The following is a 17,820-nucleotide window of genomic DNA, read 5'->3' on the forward strand; positions in this document are numbered from 1 at the left end:
AAACATAACTTTTCAGGAGATTCAGGGTTGTGTGTGGCAAAACATGTCCCTCTGTTTTTGTGTCCTGCCGCACAAACGGCCGGCGGCAGGGCTCTCGTTCCCCGCTCTCGCTATTGCCACAGCAGGGCTGCGATATTTAGACCTAAGGGATGGGTTTAGGAATGGAAGGAGAGAGAACGCCTGTGTTCTGTAAGGGCTATGAATGCTGACCCTTTGCCTCCGTCTGCCGCTTTTCCTGTGCGGGTGATGAAGCCGTTTTACTTTCCTCTGTTGTTCCTGGTCTAAGTAGTTGCAAGGCTGTCGCCGCTGTGGGTGTGCAATTTGTGTTGCTGTGTTTCTGTGGAGTCCTAGCTACGGCTCGCTTCTAGTGTGGCCAAGCGTCAAGGTAGGGCTTTCAGCTTAAAGCTTCAGAAGCGCTGCGTGCCGAGATGGGTGTAGGTGAAACTGCTGTTGCGCCTGCAGCTGTGCTCGCAGGGATGCTGGGTGGCTCCGCATCAAACCGGCGAGGTGCGCGTGGACCTCCGTCGGGCTGCGCCCTGGGTGCGCGAGCGTGCCGTGTTTTTGCTGTTCCGGCTTGTATGTGCGAGGGCTTAACGTTTGATTTAATGCATTTCCTTTAACGGCAGGCTGTAGTTGGGCTCTAGATGGTATTCCTACGTGGGCGCAGGAGCTGTGGAATGGTTAAGCTGTTGCTGTGCCTCCAGGTGACTTGTTCAGTAACACTGTTTTTCCAGGTGCAGATGGATGAGTCGTGCAGGGCAACGGAGGAGAGCCCAGGGGAGCGCTGTAAGAAGGTGAGTCTGTGTGTAGTACTGGAGGGAAGATGTGACTGATGGCTATAGGGCTCCATTATGGGTTTTACTCTTTTTTTTTTTTTTTTGTGATCTGAGGGTGCTAAGCGATGAGCCGAGCGTGATGTGGGCCCTGGAGGTGAGTCAGGCAAGGTGACCGGTGCTTGGTGGGCTGGAGTAGGTGTTCTTTTTCAGGTTATTCAGGGTTTTTTCTCCTTCTCTTCACTTTCCCATCCCAATTTGGGGCCGATTCCCTCAAACGGGGACTTCCCTCTGTGGGGCTGCTTATGCAGCCTGGGAGCTGCTGCCTGGGCACAAAAATACCTCAAACCCCTTGACTCTGGGCCTGCAATGAGGGGTGAAAAAACAGGAAGAATTCTGGTGGAAAGAAAACAACTTGGGGCTTCTGGGAAAGCCAACTCCAGCTGGATTTGTGCGGCTGGAAAGGAAAAAAAAAAGGGGGTGGGGGGAAGGAACAACAACCTAAAAGCACCCACCAACCATTCTCATGCACAAAACCGAAAGTGAAAATGACCATTTTTTGTAGGGCAAAAGCACAAAAAATCCCCACAGAACTCAGTAGTTTGGAAAAGCAACCCCAATTATTACATTATGTAAAGAAGGCGGGGGAAAAAAAAAGAAAACCAAACCAAAACCCGATCACAACCCTGATGCCACATGCCTACAAGCAGTTCCTGGGGCTTATTCTGCGGGGGTGGGAACCCAACCTTGTTCCCCAGGTTTGCTGTGCTGCTTCTCCTCCCTCGAGACACTTTGCTGTTTGGTGCAGAGGCAATGAATGGCGCTGCTGGGGCTGCGAGGGGGAAAGGTGCAGAGGAATAGAAGCTCTGTGGATGCAGCCAAGTTACGGTTTCTGGATGGTATTAATCGAGAAGAGTAATTCAGATAATGCCGCTGCCCAGCGACCAGAATTGGGTACTGAGCCCGGGAGCCGCGCACGCGCGGTGGCGTCCCTGTGATCCCCATTGCTCTCTCCGCAGGTAACAGCCCTGCGATGCTGCAGTGCCTGCGAGGTGATGCCACCGTGCTCGTTGCTGCTTCCTGGTAAGGAAAGGCCTCCTCTGCTCTTGCTGCAGCGTGGTGGTGTGTCGGACACGATTCCCTGTGTCGGGTGAGGCCTAGGGCTGCCGGCGAGGTGAGCGAGCCCCTTTGGTGGGTGCAGGGGTATCTCCTTGTGTGCCTGTACTACTGGGGCTGGTGGGATGGGAAGCTTCAAATGACCCGCCGAGGCAGGCTTCTGGTATGCTAAAGGCGAGCGGGTGAGGGCAGCCCTAGGAGTTACCCGGGAGCTGATAGAAGGGAAGAGGGAAAGGAGGAGGAGGATGATGACCTTTTCCCCCTGCAGCTTCTGGGTGCAGAAGATGGCCGACTCCCCAGCTCACCAGAGCTCCCCCTCAGCCTCCCCTGGCCCCCCTTGCCCCGTGCGCCTGCCCCCAGCTCCAGCACGGGCGAGCTAGGCTACGTGCCTAGGAAGCCTCATCTGGTAAGAGCTGTAAGACACCCACGTATTCTCTTCAGGTGGAGGACGGCCTAGAGTCTGGAGCTGCAGAAGAGGCAGGGAGGAGAGGAGGGGAAAGAAGCATCTGAACGGCTAAATTGTGCCAGCAGCGCTGAGAGCGAGAGTCGCGGTGAGTCCTGGGCCACTGGGGCCCCGTTGCCTCTCTTGTGCGTCCTGGGCCCTCCCTGTCTCTCCCCCGGCCCCCTCTCTTTCCTTACCTGCTGCAAAATTTACTTTTTTTTTTGCGCACCCCCCCCCCCCCCCCCCCCCCGCACCTTCTTTCTCCATCTCGCTCTGAGTGTCTCCCTGCCTCCCCGTCTTTTCAGTCCTCCCTCTCTCTGTCCTGTAGCCTGTGGCTCCTTTTTCTTTCTCCGCCTCTCTCTGCCTGGCTCTGGCTCCGTTTTTTTTTTTTTTTCCTCCTGCTCTGTCCTGTAGCCTGTCGGTGTTTTGTTGTTCTCTGGCTCTCTTGATCTGACTCCCTGTGTTACCGAAAAACGCGTTAAAATCGGAAACGACTCCTCAACACCAATTTAGTATTAAAGAGCAGGCATTCTTTATTCGCGGCGCCGGATGCACGGGGGATCGCTCCTCCTGGTGTGCGTACCTCACGCACCTTTCCCGTACAATTTGTAGATCAATGTTTTACGTATTCATACATATTCATTATTGTCCTGTCTGCTGATTGGTACAAACTTGCTCGTTCCGTATGTAAATCGCTGCGCAGGCTCGGTTGTCCTCTTCCGTTGTTCTCTTCTGTTACTTGGGTCGGTGGTGGTCTGTGAGTCGGTGGTCGCGATCTCCCCCTGCCGGAATTACCTTTTACCTTCTTGGCTCTTAATCTTGGCAGTCTTGGCTAGTTTTCTCAGTCCGCTAAGCGAAACCGCGTTTTGTCATCCTTTTCTGACAGAAGCATGTTGTCTGTTGTTCTGCTGACATTAACGATCGCCTAGGCACTAAAATGCAGATCGACAGGTGCGCTGATTGGTACGCTCCATGTTCCCGTAATGGAACACCGTCTCTGGTTGGTTGATTTCATCGCTTTGGTTACACCTGTTCCTGTTGTTCAGTTTCTTCTTTTTTGGCTTTGTGTGATTCTCTCTGTGATTCTGTTTTTCTCTGCCTCGCTTTTCCCAGCTCCCCGTCCCTCACTTTTAATGCCCGTTATCCTTCACCAGCACACTCTCCCTTGGTTCCCATCCTCGTTTCTGAATTCCTCCTGCTTTGCCACGTAGCCCGTGACTTTTTTCTTAATCTCTCTCTGTCTGCCTCAACGCTCCCCCCGTGCTTTTTAATTCGTCTTCTCTGCTCTGTACCCTGCTACTGTTCTTGCCTTTCTGAGTTCTTCTCTGTCCAGCTCCCTTTCCCTATTCATGAATTCCTGTTCTTCCTGCAGCCACCGCTGTTCCCTGTGACCTCCATCTCTCTCTGTCCAGCTCCCTGTCCCTAGGTTTTAATTCCTGCCTCTGCCTGCTGTAGCCTGTCTAGATGTTTCTCTCGGCCTCTCTCTCTGTCCGGCTCCCTCTCTCTGTGTTCTAATTCCACGTTCTCTGTCACGTGGACCCGTGCTATTTGTTTGTCCTCATCTCTCTCTGTCCAGCTCCTTGCTGCGACGTTTTATTTCCTCATTTCCTCCCTCTCTGTCTTTGTAGCCCATTGCTGTTGGTTTGTTTTTTTCTTTTTTTTCACTTGTTTCTTCATGTGTCTCTGTCTGCCTCCCAGTCCCTGATCTTTAATTCCTCCTTCCCTGTAGGCCGCTGTTCCTTTTTTCCATTCTACATTGTGTTCTCTTTGGTCTCGTGTTCTTATTCATTGATTCCCTCCTCGCTGCCCTGTGGCTTGTCCCCATTTTATTGTTGCTTCTCTCTCCCTCTCTCTGGCTTCTTGCCCCTGTTTTTAAAATTCCTCCCTCTCTTCTCTCTTCCCTGTAGGCCGTGTGATCTTTAGCCTTTCTCCATCTCTTTCTGCCCAGCTCTCTGTGTCTATTCATTAATTCTTCCCTCTCTGCCCTGTAGCCTGTAGCTTCTGTCCTTTCTCCATCTTGCTGTCCCTGGCTCCCCCGTGACCCTATGCTAGAATTGTTTCTCTCTTCTCTCCGTACGCATTGCGATTCCTTTTGCTCTCTGTCTCCCTTTGGTTTTTTTCTTTTTTTTTTTCTGGCTCCCTGTCCCTAATTCTTAATTCTCTGCCTTCTCGTGCCCCATGGTTTGTTCTGTGGGGTTCTCTCGCGGTTCCCTCGCAGTTCCCTCCAGTCCATACTGGGCTATATTGGTCTAGTCCATACTGGGCTATATTGGTCTAGTCCATACTGGGCTATATTGGTCTAGTCCATACTGGGCTATATTGGTCTGTCCCGGCTTCCTCCCACTTCTTTCCCAGTGCCTCACAGTAGGTCCCGGTTCCATCCATGGGATGAACTGTGAGGGAACTGTGAGGGAACTGTGAGTAGGGGGGCGGCCCCCCGGGCCCCAGCCCCCCCCCCCCGCCTGGGGCCAGGGCGCCGCGGCCGCCGGCCCCTTCCTCCTCTGCCCGCTCCCGTCGCAGACGGCTCGGTATGTGTCACGAGCGGCAGCCCCGTTCAGCAGCTCTCGGAGGGCGCGCGGCTCTGGCCGGCCGTGACCGGGGCCCGCAGGGGTTTCCCGCTCGCCCCGAGAAGGCGCTGGCCCCGAGCCGGCGCGTCCCGCCCCGCCCGGCCCTCGGCGCCCTCGCGAGCTGAGCGCGGCCCGGCCAGCAGGGGGCGCTGGCGCTCACCGGCTGGGCGCGGTGGCGGGGCCGGTGGGGGCCGTTCCTTCCGGCCGCCCTTTAAGGGCCGCCCCGCGGGGCTCGGGCTTCCGGTGGCGCGTGCGCGGCGCGTCGGAGCGGGGGCGGGAGCGGTGCGTGTGGAGGCCGAAGGGCCGGTGCGTGTGGCGGCCGGGTCGCGAGGCGTCCCTGTGCGGTGCCGGGGCCCCTCTGCGGCCCGGCGTGGGAAGCCCGCGGCCGGCGGAGCCTGCTCGGAGCTGGGCGGGGAGCGCCGCGGCGGTCCGGCCGCCGGCAGCCATCCCCTGCGGTGGCCGGCAGCCCCTCGGGACGCCTGGAGGCCTGGCGGTGCCCGAGCCTCGCCTGCGGCAGCCGCCTGAGAGAGCAGCGCGGCCGTGTCCGGGGGCCGGAGAGCGCTGGTGGGTGAGTTTGGGCAGCGGGGGGCGGGTGTGTGTCTCCGGGCGGGGCCGGGGGGCTCCGTGCCCCGCAGAGGAGCCCCGGTCGGGCATCGTTCGCTTCCGAACAATGCAGGTCTGTCCCTGGTTATTTTCTGTGTACAGTGTTTCGGGCCACCTGAAAGCCTTTGGCCGGGTAGGTTTGGTGCGGGGCGATGGCAGGTGTGGACCCTGAAAGATCTCGGGTGGGGGGCGTGGGAGGTATTTCTTGCCTTAAAACTCTGAGCCCACCTCGTGTGTCATGTCGTGTTATCATGTCGTGAGTCTCGTGACTGTGGCAAATGGCTGAGTCGGGCGTTTTCTGATAACTAACTTCTGAACGTGTGCGTGTGTAGGCACGGGGAGATTTGTGCAGGGTGACGGAGCCCCTTGTGCTTCTGTGCTAATGTCTACCTGTTCTAGACCTCCAGTGTTGGAAAGCCTTTGTTTAGTGCCTAGTTGTGGCTGCGTAACTGCTGTTGCGCCTGCAGCTGTGCTCGCAGGGATGCTGGGTGGCTCCGCATCAAACCGGCCGCCGGGCGGCCGGGTTGTGCCGCAGAGCATGCCGGGAGCTGTAGTCCTTGCGGCTGCCGGGCGGCCGGGTTGTGGCGCAGAGCATGCCGGGAGCTGTATTCCTGGCGCAGTGGCTGCCGGCCCTGTCACGTGGTTCGCCGGGCATGGCGGGAGGCGCGGTCTTCCGGCGCTCGGGTGCCGGGCGGCCGTGGCGCGTACGGTACGCGAGGTGTATTTTTGGGGTTGGCTTCGTGTTGATTACTGGGGGCTTGCGGGTGCGGCCGCTTCCCGAGAAGCGGTGAGTTCCCCGGGAGCTGACAGAAGGGAAGAGGGAAAGGAGGAGGACGATGACCTTTTCCCCGTGCCCAGGGCGCAGATGATGGCCGCGTCCCCGGCCCACCGGAGGTCCCGCTCAGCCTCCCCTGGCCCCCCTTGCCCCGTGCGCCTGCCCCCAGCTCCGGCACCTCCCCATAAGCGTGCTGCATAGCCTTAGGCCGCCCCCAGGCCCTGTCGTGAAGGCAGCAAGCCGTCCCTCAAGCGCACTGGATTCCCCCTTGGCGCAGGGGCCCTTAGCAGTAGCGTGGGGAGGGAGCGGTGTGTCCAGAAGCCCCTGCGGAAGGAGAGGCTTTGGCCAGGGTCGATCGACGGTAATGACGGTCGCTGTTTCTTCTTTCCCTCTCCCAGAGACCGTGCTGAGGACGTGGTTGTCTGTCCTTCCCCCGGGGATGCCGTTGCCTGTGGCCGTCTCAGGCTCGCGTGGCTTCTCTCTGCCCGTCCTCGCCGTCCTCGCAGCGCAGGGCTGAAAAGGGATAGACAAAGCCCTTCCCGGCTGCGGACAGGAGCTGCCTCAGCTGAAGCTGGAGACGCCAACGAAAGGTAAAGAAGAAGAAACTGAAGGTGCTCTGGCTGCCAGCTGCCTTCCTGCCGCAGGCAAGAGAGAGCCTGTCCATGCAGGTGGGGGAGGAAGGATCCCCCTTCATAGCCCGCAGCGGGCCAGGCCACCAACGTGCACCGTAGGGTCTGTACGCGTAACCCGGAGTTGGGTACGGGCGTGTAGTGCACGAGCAAGCTAGGCTACGTGCCTAGGAAGCCTCATCTGGTAAGAGCTGTAAGACACCCACGTATTCTCTTCAGGTGGAGGATGGCCTAGAGTCTGGAGCTGCAGAAGAGGCAGGGAGGAGAGGAGGGGAAAGAAGCATCTGAACGGCTAAATTGTGCCAGCAGCGCTGAGAGCGAGAGTCGCGGTGAGTCCTGGGCCACTGGGGCCCCGTTGCCTCTCTTGTGCGTCCTGGGCCCTCCCTGTCTCTCCCCCGGCCCCCTCTCTTTCCTTACCTGCTGCAAAATTTACTTTTTTTTTTTGCGCCCCCCCCCCCCGCACCTTCTTTCTCCATCTCGCTCTGAGTGTCTCCCTGCCTCCCCGTCTTTTCAGTCCTCCCTCTCTCTGTCCTGTAGCCTGTGGCTCCTTTTTCTTTCTCCGCCTCTCTCTGCCTGGCTCTGGCTCCGTTTTTTTTTTTTTTATTCCTCCTGCTCTGTCCTGTAGCCTGTCGGTGTTTTGTTGTTCTCTGGCTCTCTTGATCTGACTCCCTGTGTTACCAAAAAACGCGTTAAAATCGGAAACGACTCCTCAACACCAATTTAGTATTAAAGAGCAGGCATTCTTTATTCGCGGCGCCGGATGCACGGGGGATCGCTCCTCCTGGCGTGCGTACCTCACGCACCTTTCCCGTACAATTTGTAGATCAATGTTTTACGTATTCATACATATTCATTATTGTCCTGTCTGCTGATTGGTACAAACTTGCTCGTTCCGTATGTAAATCGCTGCGCAGGCTCGGTTGTCCTCTTCCGTTGTTCTCTTCTGTTACTTGGGTCGGTGGTGGTCTGTGAGTCGGTGGTCGCGATCTCCCCCTGCCGGAATTAGCTTTTAGCTTCTCGGCTCTTACTCTTGGCAGTCTTGGCTAGTTTTCTCAGTCCGCTAAGCGAAACAGCGTTTTTTCATCCTTTTCTGACAGAAGCACGTTGTCTGTTGTTCTGTTCGCATTAATGATCGCCTACGGACTAAAATGCAGATCGACAGATACGCTGATTGGTACGCTCCATGTTCCCGTAATGGAACACCGTCTCTGGTTGATTTCATCACTTTGGTTACATTTCCCCTGTTTGGAAGTTCTGAAATAATAATTTTCTCAATACTTCCATCCTAGATCAATAATATTCCACTATGTCAGTTTAGTGTTTGCTTCATGTTCTGAAATTTTTCACTTGATTGTGGTCTCCAGGGTGTATGCAGGTCCCATTTTCTACCCAAAATGTTATTAATTTGTTGAAGTACCTCTGCAAAAAAATGTGGTGCTCTATCAGAGGACATTCCCGTTGGCACTCTAAATCTTGGTATTATTTCCTTCAGCAACGTCTTAACTACTACTCTAGCTTTGTCGGTGCAGCACGAGAAAGCTGCTGGCCATCTAGAAAATTTGTCAATCAGCACTGACAAATACTGCTCTATCTATTTTGTCTGGGTAACTCAGAGAACTTAATTTGCTAATAATTTCCGGGAGAATTTTTTGTTTTGTTACTCCTAAAGGTTGTTTCCTTTGGTTCAGGGGATTATTTCTAGGACAGATTGGACACTTAGCTACTATGGGTTTAACTATTCTTGTCGTGCCTACACACGCTACAGATGTTTTTCAACTCAAAACCGTAGCGCCTACACCCTAATGTGTTTGCTCATGGTTTTCTTTTGCAAGTTCTGTCATAACTTGTGGGGTGGTTGTTGTTATTACTTGTTTTTCTGGTGTTACCTACCATCTCTGTGTTTTGTGATGCTTCCAATTGTTCTGCTAATTGCTCATCCAATTTATTATATCTCGGTTTCAACTTTGGAATTCTGATCTGTTTTACTGGTACTAGTGCAAGGATACCTTGCTCTGCAGTCCTCTTTGCAGCTTTATCGGTCAGTCGTTTGCTTATGTTTACAGCCGTCTGGCCAAATTGATGAGCTTTGCAACGCTTTACCGCCACTTCTTTAGGTTTCTGCACGTCTTCCGGAAGTTGGAGAATTTCTTCTTTATGCTGTATTGATGATTCTTGGGCTGATGGCAGTCCTTTCTCCTTCCCAATAGCTCCATGATCGTGGATCACACCAAATGCACGTTTGGAATCAGTCTAGATATTTATCCTTTGTCCTTCTGCCATTCGCAGAGCTCGCTTCAATGCTACCAATACTGCTTTCTGTGCTGAGGTGTTTGCAGGCAGCACCCCTGACTCCATTCCCTCGGCGGCGATAACGACAGCATATCCGGCCATTCGCTTCTCTTCTCGCCCAGAGCTTCTTCCATCTGTAAACAACTCCAGATCAGGATTTTCCCAGAGGTTTGTGTCTCAGGTCTGGTCTGCTGGAATAGACTTGTTCAATAGTTAGCAAGCGATCGTGTTCTAAATTGTCCGTAAGGTTTTCTGTTGTTAAAAACATAGCAGGATTCAGTATAGCAGTAGTCTTCGATTCCACATCGTCTTGTTCTAACAGAACAACTTGATATTTCAACATTCTGCTAAGGGATAGCCAACGACCCCCCTTTTGTTCTAAAACAGTCACCGCTATGTGCGGGACATATACTGTCATCTTCTGTCCCATTGTTAACTTTGGGGCTTCCCGGATCGGCAGCGCTGTTGTTGCTACTGCCCGTAAACACCTAGGCCATCTTTTACTCGCGTGGTCAGGTTGTTTGGAGAAGTAGCCCACAGGTCTCTTCCAGGTTCCCAGTCGCTGTGTCAGCACTCCAAGGGCTAAATGTTGTCTTTCGTGGACAAACAACTGAAAAGGTTTAGCGAAATCAGGTAGGCCTAATGCAGGGGCCATCATCGAGGCTCTTTTCAGTTCTTTGAATGCCGTTTGGCATCCGGGCGTCCAGGTTAAATATTTATCCTTTTGAGTCTTTCAATGCCTCAAATAATGGTTTTACATACAGTCTATAGTTCAGAATCCAGAGCTGATGCTATTTCATTGTTTTCAGAAAAGCTCTCAGTTCCTTCGGGCTGCTAGGTTCGGGAATTTGACAAATAGTTTCTTTCTTTTCACTTTCTAATTGTCTTTGTCTTTGAGATATTTCAAATCCTAAATAAATGGCTGCTTCTTTTCCTATTTGGGTTTTGTTTCTGGAAACTCCGCATCTTCCTTGGCCCAGAAAATTTAAAAATTTCAAAACATTTTTCTTTACTTTGTGCCGCTATCAGAATGTCATCCGCATTCTGTAACAAGATGCCTCTCCCTGGGTTCTGTTTTTTCTATATCTCTAATTTTTTTTTGCCAGCTGAGTCTCAAGTATCGTAGGACTATTTTTAAATCCTTGTGGAAGTACGGTCCATGGTAGCTGTGTCTTTCATTCTGTGGTGGGGCTTTCCCATTGCAAAGCAAATAGGCTTTGACTTTTTATGCCTGGAGGTATGCAAAAGAAGGCGTCCTTCAAATCTAGTACAGTAAACCATTTATGCTCCTCCTTTAAAAGAGGTCAGTAAAGTGTATGGATTAGCTACTACCGGATGTATATCTTGGACCACCTGATTTATAGCCCTTAAATCGTGAACTAGCTAATACTCTTTGCCTCTAGATTTCTTTACTGGCGACACAGGAGTACTATATTCTGATTCACATTCCACTAAAAGCTCATATTCTGAAAAATTTTATAATTAACTTCTGTAATCCTTTTCGAGCCTCTCGCTTAATAGGGTATTGTTTTTGTCTTACGGGCTTGGCTCCAAGCTTTAAGGTTACTTTTACCGGCTCTGCCCACTTAGATCGCTCCGGAGCTCCGCTCGCTCAAACCAAAGGAATTACTACGTTTTCCACTTCCTCGGGAACCCGTTCCTCCCTGGAGGAATCCTGTAACATAAACGCTCTCGCCTCTGTGGCTTTTGATTCTGGTATTAGTGATTTAATCTCTCCATCTTTAAAAGTTACTTGAGCATCTAATTGACCTAATAGATCTCGTCATAACAGAGGCAGTGGACATTCAGGCATATGCAGAAACTGGTGAGTTGCCCATTGCTTCTCCAATTTAAACTTTAATGGCTCTGAGAGGGGCTAATTTTTCTTTGCCCTGTTGCGCTAGCAACATCTACTGATTTATGATCAAATTTCTCTTCACGTGTATTCAATACCAAATAAGTGGCTCCCGTATCTACCAAAAATTCTATTTCTTCATTCCGTAGCTTCAGTGTAACCAGGTGTTCAGCTAGGGTTGATTCCCCTGGTCTCCTTCATGCCAAGCTACTTCAAGCATTTAACCCAGATCTCTGGATTCAGGTTGTTCTAGTTTCTGAAGGTTGTTTTCTCTCCCCCCGCCCCCATCTGGGGCTGATTGTCTTATGAATATAGAGACCAGCTGAATTGCTTTTTCTGGTTTTTCTGGGTTCAAATGAGTATATTTTCTGGTGGTCACCTTCAGTCTTTCCATAAAGGCTGAAGGGGACTCACTTAATTCTTGTCTCACTTCATAAATTTTGACCAATTTATTGCTTTTGGCATTGCTTGTCTTACTCCAAATAAAATCTCTCTCTGACATCTAGTCAACATTCCCCTGGGTCGTGGCTGATTAGGGTCCCACTCGGGATTTGTAGATGGAAAATTCTTATTCATTGTTCTCTGTAAATTCCTGTTAGCATGTGCTCCCTGCACCTGCCTTCTGGCTGTATTCCATACTATTTTCTTGTCAGTTTCATCAAGTGAAGTATCCAGTATCACAAGTAGAGCAACACTCTTTCAAGTTCTCACCACGTTTTCCTCTTTTCAGAAACATTGCCGTAGAATCTTGTGGACATACCTCACGCTGTTTCTGCTGCTCGGGATGATTCCACGGTGTAAAGAACAAATCAACATATGCCACTTCTTCCCATTTGCCTTCCCTTTTTACAAAACAACATTAATTGCAAGATGGTACGATATTGCAATGTCTCGTGTTCTGGCCATTTGTGCCCACCTTCCAATTGATACGTTGGCCACCAATGATTGCAATATTCAATTAATGGTTTCCGAGTTAGTGGGTCACCGCCCCCGACGTCTTTCCAGTGCTTCAAAATACATCGCAAAGGTGTTCTCTGTGGGATAGGTTTCCTACTCAGTAATGCTCCCGTCTCCCAGTCGACTAGTAGTTGTGATAGTGCACTATCACAAATACTAGTCAGAGGGACTCCAACCCCCGTTAGAGGTCTCACTGGAAATCTGCCACTGGGATCTGTAGCCCCCTGCTAGATATCCCTGGAGACTTCAACCCCCTGTTGAAGACTCCCCTACCCTCGGGTCCCGCTCCACAGGCTTTCGCCTAGCAGAGACTTACCAACCGCGGCACCTCTTGGCCCCGACCCTGCGTGGCTTTCGCCGCGCCTTACGGGCAGGCCTGTGGGACTCAAACCCGCTATCCTATCCTATGTGGGAAACTAACCCCACGTATTATTCTACCTAAGTTTCTTCTTCAAAGAATGCCTTGTTTACCTCAATCCAGGGGATCTTGCTCAGAATTCTCTGGCCCGGGGATCGGAAGCTCTCCCGGAGAATTCCTCGGGGCCGGCTGCAGATCCCACGGATCCGTCGAGATTCAAAAGCAGGTTCCCACCTGGGGTGCCAAAACTGTTACCGAAAAACGCGTTAAAATCGGAAACGACTCCTCAACACCAATTTAGTATTAAAGAGCAGGCATTCTATATTCACGGCGCCGGATGCACGGGGGATCGCTCCTCCTGGCGTGCGTACCTCACGCACCTTTCCTGTACAATTTGTAGATGAAAATTTTACATACTCATACATAGTCATTATTGTCTTGTCTAGCGATGGGTACAAACTTGCTCGTTCCGTATGTCAATCACTGCGCAGGCTCGGTTGTCCTCTTCCGTTGTTCTCTTCTGAGTAGGTGGTGTTACTTGGGTCGGTGGTGGTCTGTGAGTCGGTGGTCGCGATCTCCCCCTGCCGGAATTACCTTTTAGCTTCTCGGCTCTTACTCTTGGCAGTCTTGGCTAGTTTTCTCAGTCCGCTAAGCGAAACCGCGTTTTGTCATCCTTTTCTGACAGAAGCACGTTGTCTGTTGTTCTGCTGACATTAACGATCGCCTAGGCACTAAAATGCAGATCGACAGGTGCGCTGATTGGTACGCTCCATGTTCCCGTAATGGAACACCGTCTCTGGTTGGTTGATTTCATCGCTTTGGTTACACCTGTTCCTGTTGTTCGGTTTCTTCTTTTTTGGCTTTGTGTGATTCTCTCTGTGATTCTGTTTTTCTCTGCCTCACTTTTCCCAGCTCCCCGTCCCTCACTTTTAATGCCCGTTATCCTTCACCAGCACACTCTCCCTTGGTTCCCATCCTCGTTTCTGAATTCCTCCTGCTTTGCCACGTAGCCCGTGACTTTTTTCTTAATCTCTCTCTGTCTGCCTCAACGCTCCCCCCGTGCTTTTTAATTCGTCTTCTCTGCTCTGTACCCTGCTACTGTTCTTGCCTTTCTGAGTTCTTCTCTGTCCAGCTCCCTTTCCCTATTCATGAATTCCTGTTCTTCCTGCAGCCACCGCTGTTCCCTGTGACCTCCATCTCTCTCTGTCCAGCTCCCTGTCCCTAGGTTTTAATTCCTGCCTCTGCCCGCTGTAGCCTGTCTAGATGTTTCTCTCGGCCTCTCTCTCTGTCCGGCTCCCTCTCTCTGTGTTCTAATTCCACGTTCTCTGTCACGTGGACCCGTGCTATTTGTTTGTCCTCATCTCTCTCTGTCCAGCTCCTTGCTGCGACGTTTTATTTCCTCATTTCCTCCCTCTCTGTCTTTGTAGCCCATTGCTGTTGGTTTGTTTTTTTCTTTTTTTTCACTTGTTTCTTCATGTGTCTCTGTCTGCCTCCCAGTCCCTGATCTTTAATTCCTCCTTCCCTGTAGGCCGCTGTTCCTTTTTTCCATTCTACATTGTGTTCTCTTTGGTCTCGTGTTCTTATTCATTGATTCCCTCCTCGCCGCCCTGTGGCTTGTCCCCATTTTATTGTTGCTTCTCTCTCCCTCTCTCTGGCTTCTTGCCCCTGTTTTTAAAATTCCTCCCTCTCTTCTCTCTTCCCTGTAGGCCGTGTGATCTTTAGCCTTTCTCCATCTCTTTCTGCCCAGCTCTCTGTGTCTATTCATTAATTCTTCCCTCTCTGCCCTGTAGCCTGTAGCTTCTGTCCTTTCTCCATCTTGCTGTCCCTGGCTCCCCCGTGACCCTATGCTAGAATTGTTTCTCTCTTCTCTCCGTACGCATTGCGATTCCTTTTGCTCTCTGTCTCCCTTTGGTTTTTTTCTTTTTTTTTTTTCTGGCTCCCTGTCCCTAATTCTTAATTCTCTGCCTTCTCGTGCCCCATGGTTTGTTCTGTGGGGTTCTCTCGCGGTTCCCTCGCAGTTCCCTCCAGTCCATACTGGGCTATATTGGTCTAGTCCATACTGGGCTATATTGGTCTAGTCCATACTGGGCTATATTGGTCTAGTCCATACTGGGCTATATTGGTCTAGTCCATACTGGGCTATATTGGTCTAGTCCATACTGGGCTATATTGGTCTAGTCCATACTGGGCTATATTGGTCTAGTCCATACTGGGCTATATTGGTCTAGTCCATACTGGGCTATATTGGTCTGTCCCGGCTTCCTCCCACTTCTTTCCCAGTGCCTCACAGTAGGTCCCGGTTCCGTCCATGGGATGAACTGTGAGGGGACTGTGAGGGAACTGTGAGGGGACTGTGAGGGAACTGTGAGTAGGGGGGCGGCCCCCCGGGCCCCAGCCCCCCCCCCCCCGCCTGGGGCCAGGGCCCCGCGGCCGCCGGCCCCTTCCTCCTCTGCCCGCTCCCGTCGCAGACGGCTCGGTATGTGTCACGAGCGGCAGCCCCGTTCAGCAGCTCTCGGAGGGCGCGCGGCTCTGGCCGCCCGTGACCGGGGCCCGCAGGGGTTTCCCGCTCGCTCCGAGAAGGCGCTGGCCCCGAGCCGGCGCGTCCCGCCCCGCCCGGCCCTCGGCGCCCTCGCGAGCTGAGCGCGGCCCGGCCAGCAGGGGGCGCTGGCGCTCACCGGCTGGGCGCGGTGGCGGGGCCGGTGGGGGCCGTTCCTTCCGGCCGCCCTTTAAGGGCCGCCCCGCGGGGCTCGGGCTTCCGGTGGCGCGTGCGCGGCGCGTCGGAGCGGGGGCGGGAGCGGTGCGTGTGGAGGCCGAAGGGCCGGTGCGTGTGGCGGCCGGGTCGCGAGGCGTCCCTGTGCGGTGCCGGGGCCCCTCTGCGGCCCGGCGTGGGAAGCCCGCGGCCGGCGGAGCCTGCTCGGAGCTGGGCGGGGAGCGCCGCGGCGGTCCGGCCGCCGGCAGCCATCCCCTGCGGTGGCCGGCAGCCCCTCGGGACGCCTGGAGGCCTGGCGGTGCCCGAGCCTCGCCTGCGGCAGCCGCCTGAGAGAGCAGCGCGGCCGTGTCCGGGGGCCGGAGAGCGCTGGTGGGTGAGTTTGGGCAGCGGGGGGCGGGTGTGTGTCTCCGGGCGGGGCCGGGGGGCTCCGTGCCCCGCAGAGGAGCCCCGGTCGGGCATCGTTCGCTTCCGAACAATGCAGGTCTGTCCCTGGTTATTTTCTGTGTACAGTGTTTCGGGCCACCTGAAAGCCTTTGGCCGGGTAGGTTTGGTGCGGGGCGATGGCAGGTGTGGACCCTGAAAGATCTCGGGTGGGGGGCGTGGGAGGTATTTCTTGCCTTAAAACTCTGAGCCCACCTCGTGTGTCATGTCGTGTTATCATGTCGTGAGTCTCGTGACTGTGGCAAATGGCTGAGTCGGGCGTTTTCTGATAACTAACTTCTGAACGTGTGCGTGTGTAGGCACGGGGAGATTTGTGCAGGGTGACGGAGCCCCTTGTGCTTCTGTGCTAATGTCTACCTGTTCTAGACCTCCAGTGTTGGAAAGCCTTTGTTTAGTGCCTAGTTGTGGCTGCGTAACTGCTGTTGCGCCTGCAGCTGTGCTCGCAGGGATGCTGGGTGGCTCCGCATCAAACCGGCCGCCGGGCGGCCGGGTTGTGGCGCAGAGCATGCCGGGAGCTGTATTCCTGGCGCAGTGGCTGCCGGCCCTGTCACGTGGTTCGCCGGGCGTGGCGGGAGGCGCGGTCTTCCGGCGCTCGGGTGCCGGGCGGCCGTGGCGCGTACGGTACGCGAGGTGTATTTTTGGGGTTGGCTTCGTGTTGATTACTGGGGGCTTGCGGGTGCGGCCGCTTCCCGAGAAGCGGTGAGTTCCCCGGGAGCTGACAGAAGGGAAGAGGGAAAGGAGGAGGACGATGACCTTTTCCCCGTGCCCAGGGCGCAGATGATGGCCGCCTCCCCGGCCCACCGGAGGTCCCGCTCAGCCTCCCCTGGCCCCCCTTGCCCCGTGCGCCTGCCCCCAGCTCCGGCACCTCCCCATAAGCGTGCTGCATAGCCTTAGGCCGCCCCCAGGCCCTGTCGTGAAGGCAGCAAGCCGTCCCTCAAGCGCACTGGATTCCCCCTTGGCGCAGGGGCCCTTAGCAGTAGCGTGGGGAGGGAGCGGTGTGTCCAGAAGCCCCTGCGGAAGGAGAGGCTTTGGCCAGGGTCGATCGACGGTAATGACGGTCGCTGTTTCTTCTTTCCCTCTCCCAGAGACCGTGCTGAGGACGTGGTTGTCTGTCCTTCCCCTGGGGATGCCGTTGCCTGCGGCCGTCTCAGGCTCGCGTGGCTTCTCTCTGCCCGTCCTCGCCGTCCTCGCAGCGCAGGGCCGAAAAGGGATAGACAAAGCCCTTCCCGGCTGCGGACAGGAGCTGCCTCGGCTGAAGCTGGAGACGCCAACGAAAGGTAAAGAAGAAGAAACTGAAGGTGCTCTGGCTGCCAGCTGCCTTCCTGCCGCAGGCAAGAGAGAGCCTGTCCCTGCAGGTGGGGGAGGAAGGATCCCCCTTCATAGCCCGCAGCGGGCCAGGCCACCAACGTGCACCGTAGGGTCTGTACGCGTAACCCGGAGTTGGGTACGGGCGTGTAGTGCACGAGCGAGCTAGGCTACGTGCCTAGGAAGCCTCATCTGGTAAGAGCTGTAAGACACCCACGTATTCTCTTCAGGTGGAGGACGGCCTAGAGTCTGGAGCTGCAGAAGAGGCAGGGAGGAGAGGAGGGGAAAGAAGCATCTGAACGGCTAAATTGTGCCAGCAGCGCTGAGAGCGAGAGTCGCGGTGAGTCCTGGGCCACTGGGGCCCCGTTGCCTCTCTTGTACGTCCTGGGCCCTCCCTGTCTCTCCCCCGGCCCCCTCTCTTTCCTTACCTGCTGCAAAATTATTTTTTTTTGCGCCCCCCCCCGCACCTTCTTTCTCCGTCTGGCTCTGAGTGTCTCCCTGCCTCCCCATCTTTTCAGTCCTCCCTCTCTCTGTCCTGTAGCCTGTGGCTCCTTTTTCTTTCTCCGCCTCTCTCTGCCTGGCTCTGGCTCCGTTTTTTTTTCTTTTTTTATTCCTCCTGCTCTGTCCTGTAGCCTGTCGGTGTTTTGTTGTTCTCTGGCTCTCTTGATCTGACTCCCTGTGTTACCGAAAAACGCGTTAAAATCGGAAACGACTCCTCAACACCAATTTAGTATTAAAGAGCAGGCATTCTTTATTCGCGGCGCCGGATGCACGGGGGATCGCTCCTCCTGGTGTGCGTACCTCACGCACCTTTCCCGTACAATTTATAGATGAAAATTTCACATACTCATACATAGTCATTATTGTCTTGTCTAGTGATGGGTACAAACTTGCTCGTTCCCTATGTCAGTCACTGCGCAGGCTCGGTTGTCCTCCCAGTACAGTGTGGGGAACGGGGACGTACAGTGTGGGGAACGGGGACGTACAGTGCGGGCAACGG

General features: G+C 54.1%; 2 long non-coding RNA genes across 2 annotated transcripts; both read left to right on the forward strand.

Moving 5' to 3' along the window:
- Window positions 1-1,852: 1,852 nt before the first annotated feature.
- On the forward strand, window positions 1,853-6,900 carry LOC142051276 (uncharacterized). Its single transcript, XR_012658388.1, has 3 exons — window positions 1,853-1,947; window positions 2,331-2,440; window positions 6,675-6,900. It is a non-coding gene; the product is annotated as an uncharacterized LOC142051276 (long non-coding RNA).
- A 228-nt stretch (window positions 6,901-7,128) lies between these two features.
- Window positions 7,129-17,198, forward strand: LOC142051275 (uncharacterized). Its single transcript, XR_012658387.1, has 3 exons — window positions 7,129-7,234; window positions 16,601-16,792; window positions 17,051-17,198. It is a non-coding gene; the product is annotated as an uncharacterized LOC142051275 (long non-coding RNA).
- The last annotated feature ends 622 nt before the right edge of the window (window positions 17,199-17,820 follow it).

This window comes from Phalacrocorax aristotelis, unplaced genomic scaffold, assembly GCF_949628215.1.
Source record: "Phalacrocorax aristotelis unplaced genomic scaffold, bGulAri2.1 scaffold_75, whole genome shotgun sequence".
In the NCBI taxonomy this organism is placed as follows: Eukaryota; Metazoa; Chordata; class Aves; order Suliformes; family Phalacrocoracidae; genus Phalacrocorax; species Phalacrocorax aristotelis.